The 16,477-nt window shown below is 44.7% G+C and overlaps 1 pseudogene; it reads right to left on the bottom strand.

Annotated features, from left to right (window-relative positions):
• Positions 1-9,701: 9,701 nt before the first annotated feature.
• LOC144253605 (cysteine/serine-rich nuclear protein 1-like) lies at positions 9,702-11,915 on the bottom strand (annotated as a pseudogene).
• Positions 11,916-16,477: the final 4,562 nt, after the last annotated feature.

Raw genomic sequence — 16,477 nt, 5'->3', positions numbered from 1 at the left:
GTTCCCAGATGCCAATAGCAGTCTCTCAGCTGAACCCGCCTAGAACTCATGGAATCTGTGGAAATCATTGGATTCACTATTCCGAACCTGGGGAGAGAAAGTATCACTTAAAAAACAAGGTGACAGAATTGTCACCACTGAGGGTAAGAAGTAGATGTCAGGGATGCCATCTATCTTTTCTCCAACTTATGCGGCATATGGCAGAGTGGGAGCTCACCAGAGGTAATCACTGGTAAATGAGCCAGTGTTAAACCTATATAACAACACAACCATGCAGCAAGTGTTGGACTCAGGCTGTGTGCAAGCATAAAAAAACAGAATCATAACTGAATGTGAGATCATCCTTGCTTGTGCTATCATTTAATCCTCATTGGGAATAAGTCTGTTATCCTAGTGTATCAAGTCAAAAAATGTACTCACAGAAATTAATTAAAATTTACCAAAAATACTACAATATACACCCCAAGGAATGTCTTAACCTTTCAACTTGGTTTCTGGGGCTTCTTTTGTGTGTGTGGAGCAGGGAGGGATTTCTCCCCACATGATTCTGTTGCTGGGAAAGGCTGAGAACACCACTCCAGAAAAATATAGTAAGTTCTGAGTCTCTTTATTTCCACTGCATTTCCCAACTTTTTACTTTTATACCATTGTTTCCTATGTTCTTTTTCCCAGAAGTTTCCACAACTCTCCTGTAAGGTTAGCTTCTCTTCCTATGTTCTCAAACCATCCAGGCAGGATGCTTGGAGCCTAAACAACACATGTCCCTGACTGCCTCCCCTACTCCAGCCCCACCCATCCTCAGAAGGACTTAATTAACCCCCCCCCCACACACACACACCTGTCAGGATGACCAAGGACTGAGAGAACAGGGCAGATCCCAGCTCCCAACTTGCTCTTGCATCTCAGCTCACTCCCCAGTCTTTTCCTTGGTAAAGAATACAAAGGTGCTGCAGCTGAGTTGCCATCACTAGAACTACAGACCTAATGACTTCATTAAACTCCAGGGCCTCACCTCATTCTCAGGTTCCTTCTTTATTTTCTTGAATTTGTGTTGGATACTGAATGGGGAGCCAGGTAGTGCAATATAAAACAAGAATCCTTGGAATATCATCCACTGCTTCTAATGGCACCATCAGAAACAAAGACTCTGAAAGGGCATTATAATCCCTTCCAGGAAATAAATGATATTTCATGGGTTAAAAAAAGCAGAACTCTGTGTGGTATTATTCCATGTTTTTCTAATAGTTAGTACAGTGCAGTTATATAACTTTCTAGTGTGTGTAAACAAATGGAATAGACGATCCTGATAATAGAACTGAAAGGCTAATTTTTTACCCTCAGCTATTTGAAAAGCACATGGTAGACTGGCCATGCTGAACATTTTGGTTTTACTTGTTTGTGTCATAAGATTGAAGATACAAAAAGATAAGAGTTGGAGATATTCCTTAGAATGAAGGGAAAATATACAGATATGAATTATGTAAAAGAAATTGATATAGATGGGTACAGTGGCACACCAGCTTGTTATTCTAGCTATTGGAAAGAAAGAGGCAGAATCATGGCAAGTTCCAGACCAGCCTGGGAAACTTAGGCCTTGCCTCAAAAAAATTAAAAGGCTAGATGTGTGGCTTAGTGGTAGGGCACCACTGAGTCCAATCCCAGTACTATAAATACGTATAAATGATAAGTGGTCCAGGGCTGGGGTTGTGGCTCTGCAATACAGCACTTGCCTAGCATGTGCAAGGTCCTGAGTTCGATCCTCAGCACCACTTACAAATAAATAAATAAAATACAAGTCTTTGTCAAACTACAACTAAAAAAATAAATATTAAAAAAAAGGACAAGTGGTCCCATGATAATTCCCAGTAGCAAAATATATCTACTCTCATGTGAAAAAGGAGTAACAAGGTAGACGGGTATAGAAGAAAGAAGGTCCCCTGTGGAAATTCCAGTGGGCTGCAGAGCCTGAAAGTTGGAAAAAAGCCAGTCTTGAGTTCACAGGCAGCCAATTTTCATTCTCAGCCTCAGGATAACCTATGGTTTGATTTGGGATAATGAATTAAGCCTTTGTAGGAGCAGAGGTACATGCCCTGAAGAAGTGCTATGAACATGGGATATCACATATGTAAAAGAAGCAGAGAGACTGGCATTTAATAATAAGTAAGCCTTTGTGAAATATTTTAACCTTAATCTAATTAATAACTGATAACAATTGGATTTATTATAATTGCATCCAGCCCAACCAAGGAAGGTGTGAATCTGCAGGGCTCCTTTGTGGGGCTGGCAGTACAGGGCAGTGGATCTGAAATAGAAATGGGTTTCGGAGACCAAGAAAGCAGGAGCAGACTATGGGAATGCCCCTGGGGGACACATGTGGCCTCCCCACAGGCTCTTCTTCCCTTCTGTACTTTTGCATGCACTGATCTACTGGGACCTCATCTACAGTAGCTTGGGGCTGCCAAGACCTGATAGGTGCTTATTCAGAAGTCTCCAATCCTATCCATAAAGGAAGTCATTTCTGTGACTTTAAGGATCCTGCTCAGCAACACTCAGCAAAGTAGATTGGGTCCTGGCCTACTCAAGGCTTTCCTAAGCTGGGGAATTTCATCACACACTGTGATCTCTTTCCACGTGGAGCTCTAGGACTGCAGAATTCTGTACTAGCTCCCACAGGAGAAAAAAAAGATTAGTTTTATTCATCTTTGTGTTTTTGTAGTGCTTTTAAAATTCATCTCTTGACACATATTTACAACAAACATTGAGGGGTTTATGTTATATCTTTGTTCATACAGAGTGCACTGATCACTTCCATCAACTCGTCTTCCATCTTCTCCTCACTTCCTAGACTCTAATAATTCCTACTGTACATTCAAGTAAACTTTGTGTTTATAAAGTTCCATATTTGAGAGAGAACATGCCATACTTGTAGCTCTTTTCATAACAACTTGCTGAGGTAAGCACTCTGAAAATGCTTAAGTGAATAATAATGCAGAGTTGATGACATTGAAGGTAAAAGGATCATTAAACAGAGAGGACTGTGTTCCTATAAGATGTAAATATATGTATGCTTCTGATAATTTTTAATAACCAATTTCTGATAACCAGGAAGCAGTGGGCCATACCTGTAATCACAACTATTTGGGAGCCTGAGGTGGGAGAATTTGAAGTTATAGAAAGCCTGGGAAATATAGGAAGACCCTGTCTCAAAAAACAAACAAACAAAAAAAGAATAAAGTGGCTCTGGTAGAAGAATGTGAAAATTCCTTTTACATTAGGGAGATGTTTTAAAGGGACACAGTTATACATTTGTCCTTCTTTCGGGTTATGCTTCTAGGGTAACAGTATGATCACATAAGAATGATTATATCTTTAAAAGATTATTTTTTGTATTATGTCTCAGGAACTGTTACTTTATTTATATTTCCTTTTTTCTTCTGCAGTATTGAGAATTGAAGCCAGGTCACTAGAACAAAGCTACATCACCAGGCTTTTTTATCATTTTGAGAGAGGGTCTCCTTCACTTACTCAGCCTGACCACTAAGTTTCACTCCTTCTGCCTCAGCCTTCCCATTGCTGGCATTACATCTGTGTGCCACAACTGTGCCTGACTGATGTATGCTGTCTTAAAATCCTAAAACTAATTTTTAAAAATAACAATTTTGTTCTCACTTTACAGGTTGAACAATGACCACCAGCTGTAGCTTAGAAAATTTAAATGACACTTCAATCTATTAAAGGTTGAGACAAGAATTTAAATCTGAAACATATTTGTTTATTTGATATTTAAACTCTATAGCTACTCATCCCTCTTTCCTGCTCTACTCACCTCTCTCTTCCCCTTAGTCCTTATAATTTAGAAATTCATCAGTAGAGAAACAAAACAGGTAGCTGAGAATTCCAGTCGAGACTGAAGAATTGATCTCCATCTTTTCTCCTAACAGTGTTCTCTACAGAGGACTCAGTTGCAGCATTACCTATGGTTTGATTTGAGATAATGAATTAAGCCTTTGTAGAAGCAGAGGTACATGTCCTGAAGAAGCACTGTGAATATGGGATATCACATATACAAAGAAAACAGAGTCTGGAGTGCATGATAAGTAAGCCTTTGTGAAATATTTTGACCTTATTCTAATTAACAAGTGAGAACAATTGAATTTATTATATTTGCATCCAAGATGATTGCTTTTCTTTTTTCTCTTTTTAAATTTGTTCTTCCTAGATATACAGCAGAGTAGAGTGAAGATGCTCGCTTTTTAGCTGAAGTTCATCAGACCCAAACTTGTGAAGCAGTTTGCCTCCAAGAGTACAATCATCACCCAATATAATAAACTCTACTTTGAGATTGTGCAAGAGTGCCATCAGTAAACACCAAATCCTGAGCAGCCGCTCAATCATTTGCCTCCCCTCTCAGCCCTGCCACTGCTTCTTCTGACCTAGAGGCCAAAGTCATGGACTATTCACTCCTCTGTGAAGCAAACTCTGGAATCTACAGAGATGACATTAATATCCCATTTGCCTTTGTCACTGATCTTAGAAAATTCTGGACAATAGTCCCCCTTATGTTCTCAGTTGGAAGAACCCTGGTGGGAAAACTTACATTTCCACTGGGAACTGCTCTCTAGGCCATGGGGGGTGCTATATTGTGCCTGCCCTCCACACAGACACTTGCCTAGAACCCAGCCTGGATAGACCCATCCCTAGTTTCTCGACCTGCCTTCCTGGAACCCTATGCCCATGACACAGAACTACTCAAATTCATCCTCAGGAGAGTGCCATGCTGCAAATCAACCAGACAGTCGCCTGCCCCTGCAGCTTTTATTGGTCAAATCCATGTAGTCCTGGAAACAGTCTCCCCAGAAACATGCTAATCTTTAACCCTGGCCCATTACCACTGTCCCAGTGAAGTGGCACCACATTTCTCCACAGGAAAGTCTTAACTGGGCTTCTCAAAAAATATTCACCATGGCTGGTTTTAGGAATGTCAGCAAAAGAGTGCAATGTAAATAAACTTTCTATTTTCATGTTGCCCTGTTTTACTTGGGCACTGATCGGGAAGAAACAGCACTCCAGGTGCTGGATACCCCCTTACTAGTTTTTTTTACAAACATATCCAGTATAGTCATTTATAGAAATGTGCAAACAATATCTTTGACCTTGAGCTGGGCTTCACAGAGATGTCTACATTTTTAAGATAAGTTACCAACTGGGTTCCATGGTAACAGCAGGCAGGAGGAGAAAAGAGAGGGGAGAAGAAGCTCTCCCCTTTTCAGGTGTTGTCCTTGAAGAGTAAACTTGCCCAAAACAGTGAAAGAAAAAGCTGCTTTTATATGAACTTCTACAGACTGTGAAATTCTGAGCCCCTCCCTTTACGTGCTGAGTATAAAACTCTGAAACTACCAGAACTCGGGGTTCAGGTGATTGATTACAGCAAAAGCTGTGCCCTCTGAGCCTGGCTGCAGCCAAATAAAACTGTTTTCTGCTATTTTTAGTGCCATGCCTTGTCTGATCCTACAACACTCTAAGGCTAACTCATTCACTCTCTCATCTTCTACATTCTCTTTCTCTCCTTGGAGACTAGGGTAGTCAGGCATGGGCCATCACAATGAGCAGTGGGGATTCTGAGATTTTCAAAAATCTTTTTGAACAAACAAAATGTATTCAACTGAACACTGACATCCAAAATGATTGGCTCTGCCTTTAGGATTAGGAGATCCTGCTTTATGAAGGAATATGCCCTTGAGATCCTATCTCCCCACAACTTTATACCCTGTGGTTCAGATCAAGAGGAGATTATAAGAGTAGAAACTATCAGACAAGGGGTTTCTGAAGACTTTTCTTCCTCTGAGAAGCTGCAGCTATGGACAAACTTTTGCCCTGCTGTAGGTATGGAGGAGGCCTGGGATTGTGGAGATGAAGCTCCAGGGCCCCAGGCACTTCCAGCCCTCAAAGAATCCAATTCTGGGCCCTGGCTTCTGCCTTTTGATCCCAGGCTGGGTTTTCATTCTTGGGATCACTAGGATGTCACCTGTCAAATACTTTTTAGACCTTATGGGTTTCACATCTCGCCCTGACCCTTCCATGAACCCAGATTGCACAGCACCTCAAGAAGAGGTACACAGCCACCTGCTTGTCCAGGAAGGATGCTTGAGACCCCAAAATAGCCCCATGTACCCCCAGGAGAGGAGGATGCCTTTGAAAAACCTGGCTGACAAGCATTCAGCCTGCCCCCATGGACTGAGGGATCCTGAGATTGCCCATGCTCTTTCCAGAGTCTCAATCTGTGAGTGCCAAGAGCCCCACCCTAGTCTGCAGGATGCTGCCTGAGGTTCCCACCCATGCTCAGAGAGTTTAGAATAATGAGAGCTCTGGACTGCTCACTGCTTGTCCTTGGCTTGAGAGCCATGAGGTCTCTGCCAACATGCTGCAATGGAAGAACCTCTACAAAGAAAGGGTGTTAAAAAAAACACATTTCTCAGGGTTGGGGTTGTGGCTCAGCAGTAGAGCTCCCACCTAGCATGTGTGGGGCCCTGAGTTCAATCCTCAGCACCATATATGAATAGATAAAATAAAGGTATTCTCTCTAACTATAACTAAAAAAATAAATTGATATTTTTTAAAAGTTTTTCAGTTTAGTAATCATGTGAGAAATTTATGCTGTCTTGGATTTTCATAAAATTTTCTGGCCCTTGTCTAATAAAATTATGGAAAAAAATTTTTTTCACTTCTGTGTTTGTTTTGGAGGTTGAGAAAGGAAGGGCGTGTTTCCTGGATGCCAGTATGCCTTGTGCGGTGGGTGTCTTTGCTGGATATGGTACAGATCCTGGGGGTCTCCTTTGCACAGAGGGCAGACAATGTTCTCACTTGCCTGTTAATCATAAATGTATGTTAATTACAAGTCTTGTTAAACTCATTTCACTTCTGTAATTGTTCTAGGGCCAAACAGCCATGCAGATTAATCCCAGAGTTGTCTGAACATTTGGACCCTTCCCTCCATTTCCTAGAGTGAATTCCAAAAGTCCTAATTTTACACCTTTGATAGACCACAGGGAGACATTTTACTTTTTCAGATTCAAAAGGAGTTTTCCAGAAGACAAAACACGGTAAGCAAAGTATTTTCCCAGAGAAACTGATAACCCAGATATTGTTATGCTTGAATTTGGGACCTCCAAAAGATCACCAGAGACCAAGATCGATGTAAATAGCAAAGAAGTGTTTATTGCAAGCTAGCTAGGTCCTCCATGCACACACAGCAACTGGCGATGCTGAGAGGCCCCGAGCCTAGGGTTTGCAGCAGTTTTATATATTCTTTGGGGAAGGCAGGGACCCCCACATACATCACAGCATCTCTTAGCAAATCATCACACACCGTGGGAAAATCAAACAACAACTCTAAAACATGATTAGCGTATCAAGTGGCAGGAAAGAATATGGAAAGGATTATTGGTTAGTTCAAGGGGTTGACCCACTTAAAAATGACCGGTTTAAACCGTGAGGGTGTCTCAAGGGGGGGTAGACGTGCCAAGCTGCAGGGCTTCTAGTTTAGATATTGATCACCACACCCAGGTGGGGGCCATCTGAAATTTCAGATATTTCGATATCTTGGCCTATCTTAGGCAATCATCATCTGAGGCTTTTCTGAGAACTGTTTCCACAGAGCTTTTCTGTGGTATTTTCCTGACTTTAGGACTGCAGTAGGTCAGGGGTTAAGTTTCAGAGAAAAATGAGGTCCCAAGTAGAATGAGGTTGCTTATGTCTTTCAATATGTGTTAGAGATGTTGATGCACCTTTAAGGAAGTAGTTGAATTTTCTGCCATCCTTTTCTACTTTTATTTTTTAAGAGTTAACAGTGAAAATGCAATCAGGAAGAACCAGAGATGAAGGACAGTCCCTAATTTAATACTTTATTTTGTGCTTACCTTTTTCAGCATCAATTGCAAAATACATTATTGGCAGAAATATGAAATATTGGTACAATTGAAATATTCTTTGAATTCACACTCTGACAGTTCTCTATACACCCACTGGCAGGTAGAACTAGGAGTAGAGTTCTATAATTCTTTTTCCCCCTTCCTCTTTAATTTTTTGAATGAGACTGAGAGTAATTGGCAATGTTTCTCTAATCACTTACCTAAATATTTCATAGAATTCACTGATGAAGTCATTATGTCCAGAACTTTCATTTATGGGGATATTTTTTTCCTGCAGTGGTGGACACTGAACACAGGGAGAGCCCCCTGCAAGTACTCCATACCACTGAGTTACATCCTCAGCCTCACTTTATGTTTGATTCCTGATTTTATCTCAGTCATAGTTGTAGATTTGTTCTGGTGTTCTTGTTGATCCAGTCTTGGTAGTCTTTGTTAATGTTAGCATTCAGTCAACTTGATAGGATTAAGACATGCCAATGATTAAGAGACTTTTGGGTGTGTCAATGAGGGTGTGTTTAGGAATGATTGGCATGTGGATCACAACTGAAGTGGAGTCCCTCCCTAAAGTGGGTCAGTATAGTGGGCTGGATAGAAAAAAAAAGATGGAAGAACTAGAAGCAACCACAGATGCAAGTGCAATTCTTCTAGAACTTTCTTCTTCTTCTTCTCCTTCTTCTTCCTCTTTATTGGTACCTGTCAGCTCAGGTACAATGTGTTCCCACAGCACAGGCTGGCAAGGCTGCCTAGGCAAGGGGGCAGGCCCAGAGCCTAGCTTTCTTGGCACAGACACACAGAGAAATTAATAAATTATAGTTCTGACACTGAGGGACAATATAAAAGTTAATGTAAAATTCAAAATTCATAATTCAACATCAGCAAATGAAAGGCATAAAAGCCCTAAGGGGCCACCCCTTAGCAAATGGCCTCAGGGTACACAGTGGGCTGTGATAGAGTGCAGTGTCCCAAAGCCCTGCAGGGTCATGTTCATACAAAGGCAAATCCCTTGCCCTTTATGAGCATCTAGTCTCCCCTTCCTACATTATGGACTGGGAATGGAGGCCACTGCCTTTTGGAGGGGAGAAAGTTGATCGGAGGGCAGGAAGCAAAGGGGCTGGGTGGGGCAGGCATAAGGGGGTTTTGGTCACAACTGGCCAGCCCAGCACCTGCTTACACAGCCATCTCTGAACCAGGTAACTAATAGGAGATCACAGGGCTTGCATCCACACCTGGTATACACCAAAGCCCAGGCAGGACAGGATGCAGGACAAAAGGGACCCTGCCCCCAGCACTACTTAGCAACCAAAGAGGCACAGCTAAAGCTGCTTCAGTCTCCAAATAAATTATGGAAATAAATTACAGTCTTCACAGTCCAGAGGATCTAGCCACCCCATAGGTCTAGGGCTCAGAGTGGCATAAGAAGCCTGAAGAGGCTGATTAGCCCCGTTTCACTGTCCTTGGGCTAAAGAATATCATACAGAGACTGAAAAGAGGTCTTCTCTTCCTGGCACATGCTGTGGAGGTGGAAGAGCACTGTGTGGGTGTGGGGGGCGAGGCTGCTGAAAGGGGGAAGCACCTCCCCCTCTCTTCAGCATACAAAATTTACTTATTTATTTATTTATTTAATAAATTCAGAGTGTTTCGTGGAAACCAGGAGGGCCCATACCTGTGGCTAAGCCAGCCAATAGGAAACATTGCATACAGACCTTGGGGTACCCCCAAATCACACAAAATCAGCAACAGGGCTCTTGGGGAACGGAAAAGGTACCCAAGTCCTCACACCTGCACAAGCTCTACCAGAGAGGCCAGGGCAGTGTCCTCAAACTGGCTGTCAATGAAGAGGGCCAAGACGAGGGCAACTGGTGCAGACAAGCTGATGAGGGACTCCAAGAAGCAAGTGCTGCCATCCCCGGTGAAGAGAGGCCAGGCAAGGGGCCATGGGATGCCTTAAAGTTGTCCGGGCTGCCAGGAGCCTTCTGAGAGATATAGTGAGGCCCCAAACTATAATCTGGCAGAGACTGGAGTAGCTTGAAGGAGTCACAGAAAGAAAGGCTGAGGTCCACGGAGTTGCTCTGGTGGATGTCCACACTGGGTGGTACTAAGGTGCCAGGGAGGCTACTTTCTCTCAACCCTTCAAAGCCACCATTTAGGAAGCAGCTAGCATCTAGGTTGGTATTTTCATCCAGGATGCCCGGCACAAAGCTAAAGCCAGAGTAGTTGTGGGTCCAGCTGGCCAGGCCACCAGGGTCACCAGTAAAGATGTCAGTTGGGTAAAAGCAGCTGAGGTTGTCCAGGTTCCCCACACCCCCTTCCTCTTCCTCCTCGTCTCTAGCCTGCAAGACACATGCTGGCTTCCTGAAAGAAGATTCAAATGGTGAGAAACCACTTAAAGAGACAAGACTCTAATTACCTTTAAAACCAGCTCCAGGACTTCTCCTCCCAGCTCCAGCCTCAAGCCACTGAATGTGGTAGCAAGGTTTACTGAAGAGGAGAGAGAGAGAGAGAGAGAGAGAGAGAGAACGAACACGTCAGTGAGTGGACTTTTATTGTGGAACAAAAAATTCTGGGGAAAATTCCATCCAATGAAGATTAAAGGGGGCAGCATCATAAGGTCAGGGGTGACAATTGGGTCTTGGGGCAGTGGCCAGACATGCCTCTGCACGGAAAAGCCCTTGGACCTGGAGAAGGGTGGAGAAAGCTCTGACACAGCTGTGTCTAAGCGCCTCTCACCCAGCCAGGGAGGTAACTCAAATCACCTGTGAGGATGGCCTCCCACAGTCCCCCCCCCCCCACACCAAGGTCAGAGTCACTGAAACTCAGGATCTGCTCCAGGCTGTCATCATCCATGCTTGACTGGAAGCCAAGGCCAGGCATGCCTGGGAGGTGGGTTGGTCTGGGGCCTCACTAGAGTCTGATAAGGAAGATGTCATGGAAGAATCCTTCATGTCACTGCTGCAGCTATTGTCTCCCAGCTCACTGCTTGCTGGGGGGGTTGGCCAGCTGGAAAGAGGACACCATGTTCTGCTCGCCTTGGTTGGGTGGGCTGCCCTGTGCAGGGGCCTCCAGTTCTCCAAGGCTCTCGGCCCTCTGCTCCAGCTGCAGGCGCTCGAGTGTCTGGATGAAATGGGTCTGCACACGCGCCTCATTAAATTCCACACGGCCATTGGGGTTCTCACAGCCCTCCTTACAGCAGCCACAGGGGAACCCTGTGTGGTCCATCTGGCACTTGATACCCGCCAAGCTGCAGCTGCAGGTCTCAGGGTCACAAACCCTATCGCAGCGACAGCCACAGTCCTCACGGGATTGGCGCAGCGCCTGCAGTTCCCGCTTCTCCTCGCGGTCGATCCTTCGCACACCCGCAGCCCACAGCAAAGCACGCCGTCGCCGCGCTGGGTGGTATGGTGGGAAGTTCACTTCTTCCAACAGGCCGCCTGCCACAGCCTCTGCCAAGTCTTCTTCCACAGAGGCATCACTGATGGCATCCAATGTAAGTGGCAGGTCTGCCTCTCCCTCAGGTACTCCAGAGGCTGAAAGCTTCCACCGCAGCATCTCCAGCTTCTCTTCTTTCAAACGCTGACGGAGTTTCTCGCGCCGGGCCCGGGCTTGTTCCTGTGTAAACTCACACAAGGAGAAGTGGCAGCAGGCGCTGTGGCGAGGGGCCATGCCCAGAGTACAGCCACCACGGCTGGGCACACTGGTGAAGCCCTGGCACCGTGGGAAGTAAAAGACAGTGATGCCAGTGAAGGCAACACGGCATGGGCGCTCCCGAGGAACCCGCTTCAAAATGGACCGAGGGGTAAAACTTTGGGAGCCACAGAAGACCCGTTTAGGTAGGGGCATCTGACCCCAGGGGCTCTCTTCACCTGAGACTGAAGAGCTTGGGGAGCAGGAAGGAGAGACGCAGTCAGAGGAGGTGGAGGAGCAGAACGAGGAGGAGTCCTCCTCCAGTTGGTCAAACTTCCTCTTCAGCAGCCCAGTCATGGTTGCAGAGGTGCTCTAGGGGCTGGCGACAGAATGCCTGAAAGCTGGTCGCTCACCAAGGACACCCTCTATCCAGCTCAGTTCGATCCCCCCCGCCGCGCCTCTCTGAGCTCCGCTTGGCAGCCCTCAGTCAAGCTGCCTCTTGCTCTGCGTGTCTGGCGGCTTTGGCTGCGGGGGAGACTTACAACGCCTTCTTGATTGCTGCTGTCTTCACTTGAAGATATCGGACTCTTGCTTCTTCACTCCTCCAAAGTGGGCTCTGAAAGTGATTGTTCAGGGAGTTCCGGAAGCTTCTGTTCAGACTAGGAGAGCACTGTTGATCTGTCTTGTTTGGGGGCTTCAGCTACTGGTTCCTCCAGCTCTACAGCCTGCAGAAGGCCATTGGGGATTATCCAGCTTCTGATTAAGTAAGCCAATCTAATCAATCTCCTTTGTATAATCATACTTCCTGTTGATTCTGTTCCTCTCGAGAACCCTGACTACTACACCTTCCTGGTCACTGTTTCTGCTTCATCCCATAAATTTTGATATAGTGTGTTCCTGCCGCAGTCTGGCTGGGCACAAAATCAGGAGCCACTCAAGCAGGAACAAACTTTATTTTTGAAACTCCTGCCAATGCCCTGTATGCTCCCGGGAAATAAGTCGACTGAGGGATGCTGCATTCTCCCTGATATACACACACAACAGGAAATCCCACCTCCGGAATTCCCTCCTACCACACTTCCTCAACCAATGGGAACTCTCCAGGAGTCCCATAGCAGGCCAAGGTAGACAGCAGGGGTCTAATATCCATTTGAATGCAGATCTTAACATAATCATATCATCTCAAGGGCTTTCTGGTGTCACCTTTCAACCAAAAATGCCAAGCATCATTTTTACTTGGCTATGGCTCTTAGCATGTCCCCATCGTTTTTTAGTTATCTATGTACTTTCTTTTTTCCCTTGTGCTTTTTTGCTTGATCAGAATTTTTCTTTCTTTCTACAAATTTGTGAATTTTCACTTCCCTTTTTATTACAGATTTCTAGCTTCATCCTATTGGGTGTTTATAAGATACTGACAGTTATCTTTAAATTATTTTTTACAAAGTCTCCATAATGAGCCATAAATATCTTTCATGAGGAATTATGGCCTAATTTATTCCAACAAGCCCCAGCCCTCCTATAATCATACTGGGAATTTGTTTCTCAAGTTCTGAATTGAATGGAGTAGAGTTTGAGGTGAGAGATCAATGAAAATAAAGCACCAGATCTGAAACCAGAAACTTATTTCCCATTTTTAAATTGCTTTTTGGAAGTATTCCTAGTCAAAAGTATTCTACCATGCAAACAGAGTTCAGGAAGGAAAAGGGTTGCAAACACACCATGTTGTGATTCTCTAGGTATTTTGCTGACAACCCCGCTAAAGCCAGAAGAAAAATGTCTATTTTTCAGTGACTTGTATGAAGCAAGACTGCCTTCCAATTCCAGAGACTAACAGATGATTGGTTTTTCTTGTTGTTGCTAATCTCCTTAATTGAGCTTTGTAATGGAATTTCCTTTCAGGATTAAAGCAAACACCACCCAGGTTTCCTGTAGGTCGTTAGAAACTCCCTGGAGGCCAGAGAAGTTTCAGAACACTAAATCTGCTGCCTGCTGAGTCCCATATACTTGGTGGTACCTGATGTGAAGCCCACAATGCCATGGAGCAGCATTTTTTCCCTGCTGTGTGCCACAGGCTTGGCATATACTGCAGACCAGGCGCCAGGGCTCCAGAGACCTCCAACCCTGAGCTCAATATATCCTGGGTCCCAGTCGCTGCCCTTCTACAATTGCACCGTGACCTGCATTCTATACCCCAAGGGCCTCTTCTCTGGCACTGGTCATGGAAAGATGACTTTCCCAGAGCACAGGGCACCTTGCATCAGGACACAGAGCCTCCTGTCCTGGACCAGGTGTCTTCAAAGCCGCAGGCAACTCCAGGAAAGTCAGGGGTCTTGAAGATGCCCTGCCATCGACCACCCGCTGGGGCTCCCTTGTGTTCCAGATGCTCAGGTGAGGGAGGTCTAGAGGCCAAGACCTCTGGTGGTGACCCTTGTAAGAGCCCTCTTCCCCCTGCCCCCACCAGCAGCCAGAAGTAAAACCAAGGCTACTGGGAATGGATCCAGGCCCTCTGTGCAAGACTCCCTGAGGTTGCTTGAGTCTGTAACCTTTGGGACCCAGAAGCACTGAGATTTCCCCTGCAACCATGTTTGGAGGTGTTTTGGAAGGGATCACCTAGAAGTAAAGCTTGTGTTTGCTAGTCCACCATGGAGGCTTCAGAACTCTTGTGCACTTTTCTTCGGCTTCCTCAATAAAATTGTGCCAAAACATGAAATTCTTGGGTGTAGTGTACTTCTGCTGGGGATGTTGGGGAAAGGAGGCTCAGACCACTGGGTGGTTATGATACCGCTGTTGACCGGTGACGAGTTCTTGCTCCCCGATGTTGAAGAATAACACCAAAGAAGCACGCCGAGGCAAGGTCAGAGTAGAAATTAGAAGTTTATTAAAGGACAGCAGAAAAGACTTCTCCCGGAGGAAGAAGGGGAGCCAGAGGGTGGAATCCGTGGAAGTGCAGTTGTCTCCCCTTTTTATAGTTCTTTCAGTGATGGAATGTAGGTTGGAAGGCCCGAGGGGTGGGACACCGGTGGGCCAAAGAAGTAATCTGGTCAGGAAGGACTTCATTATCACTTCTTTGTGATGGGCTATCTTCAAATCTGCTGGGGGCTATTCATTAATACTTCTTCCAGGTGGACTTTGGCTTAGGGCCTTTTCAGGACTTCATTAACATTCCATGAATTGTCCTCTGTGTTTTCCCTGACTCATTCCCAGCATGGCCTCCATTTTAGATTTCACTCATATTAGACCCAATTTACCTAACTACACTAACTACCTAACTTTAAATCTGGCTTCAGTTAGAGACCACATCCATATCTAAGTGGGTCAAGTCTGAATCTAAGGGGGCCCTCCCTCATTGTTCTTTCTCTGCATATTGGCAGCTTGGGTTAGTGGTCTCCAGGGAAGAGGTGGGTATCCAGAGCACTGGTGTATTGGGTGTTCTATATGCACTGCATCTCCAAGCAGATACACTGCAGTCTTGAGAACCCAGATGGGAAATGATCTTCTGTGCTACCCTGTCACCAGTTTCCCCCAAGGCTGTTTCAGGGGTGCCCCGTCACCTTGCAGTTGACTAACTGACACCAATGCCTATCTTACATTCAAACCCACCTACAACCTTCTGCTTAAAGAGATTCACAGTCTGACCAGGCATTTAGGGTTCAAAGGAGTAAAGAAGCCAGAGTAGATAATCAAGTCCAGCCAGAGAAGATGGCAAGCCTCCCAGTCTGGGTCACAGCTGCCACTACACACTTGACTGCACTCACTGCGAGACCGCTTAAGAGACCCCAGAAGCTAAACCTTCAAACTCTGGGCCTTGGTATGCACCCACTGGCATAGATCCTCCAAAAGACTCCACCCAGAGCATTTTGCTGCCAGGACCCCTCCAAGGAACTCTACTAAAGATGGCCTTCATGGACCCTACTTTTCCTAGCATTTTTAAAATTTGAAATTGAAATCATAGGGCTTTAGTTTTTGACAACCTTACAAAACATATCTCCAGTAATTTTTAGTTTTTGTTTTGAGACATGATCTAATGAAGTTGCTGAATTGTCTCTCTCTCTCTCTCTCTCTTTTTTTTTTCCATACCAGGATTGAACTGAGGAGTACTCAACTACTGAGCCACTTATCTAGCCCTATTTTGTATCTTATTTAGAGACAGGGTCTCACTGAATTCTGTAGAAACTCACCTTTGCTGGGGCTGGCTTAGAACTCCCAATTCTCCTTTCTCAGCCTCCCCAGCCACTGGGATTACAGGTGTGTGCCACTCTTCCCGCCCTGTCTTGAAGTTGTAATCCTCTTGTGTCAGCCTTCTAGGTCCCTGAGATTACAAACCTGTGCTGTCCTAACTCACATGGCAAGATTTATCTTTACAATTAATTTAGTATTCAGAAAGCCAGAGAACTGTTTCTCAGGGGTAGAATACAAAATATCAAAATGCAGCTAAATTTTTGCTCCAGTGAAATAACTGAAAAAAAAATAGTACAGAAAGTAATTATAATGAATATATAGCAAATAATTCTGGTATGCTAGAATGTGCTAAGGTCTTCTGGTATATAATTCTGGGAAGAAAGTGGGCTTAATAAGTAGTATTATTTGTAGCATTTATTTGACTAAGAAGGAAAGTGAGGGATGACTTCAAATTGCATCAGAAACCTTACACCCCTTAGTGTGTAAGAGAATGAAGCAGTTTGGTTTTGAATTAACACATGAGATGCTAGTTCTCTAGGTTTTTAAGTCCAAGTACAAAAGGTTGATCCTTTGGATTGACATTTACATTTATATTGTTCTTAGTATTTGTCTCTTGTGTTGAAATTTCACCCTAAGGTCTTTGCATGTAGTCTTAGTTTGGCATTTTGTTTCAATCCAAAGGACTTTCTTCCTTCCTTACTGGCCTCTTCTTCTCTTTGCTTTCCTCTCTCTTTCATTTCTCTCTCTCT

Source organism: Urocitellus parryii, chromosome 3 (assembly GCF_045843805.1).
Source record: "Urocitellus parryii isolate mUroPar1 chromosome 3, mUroPar1.hap1, whole genome shotgun sequence".
Lineage (NCBI taxonomy): Eukaryota > Metazoa > Chordata > Mammalia > Rodentia > Sciuridae > Urocitellus > Urocitellus parryii.
This window is presented reverse-complemented; position numbering and strand designations above follow the sequence as displayed.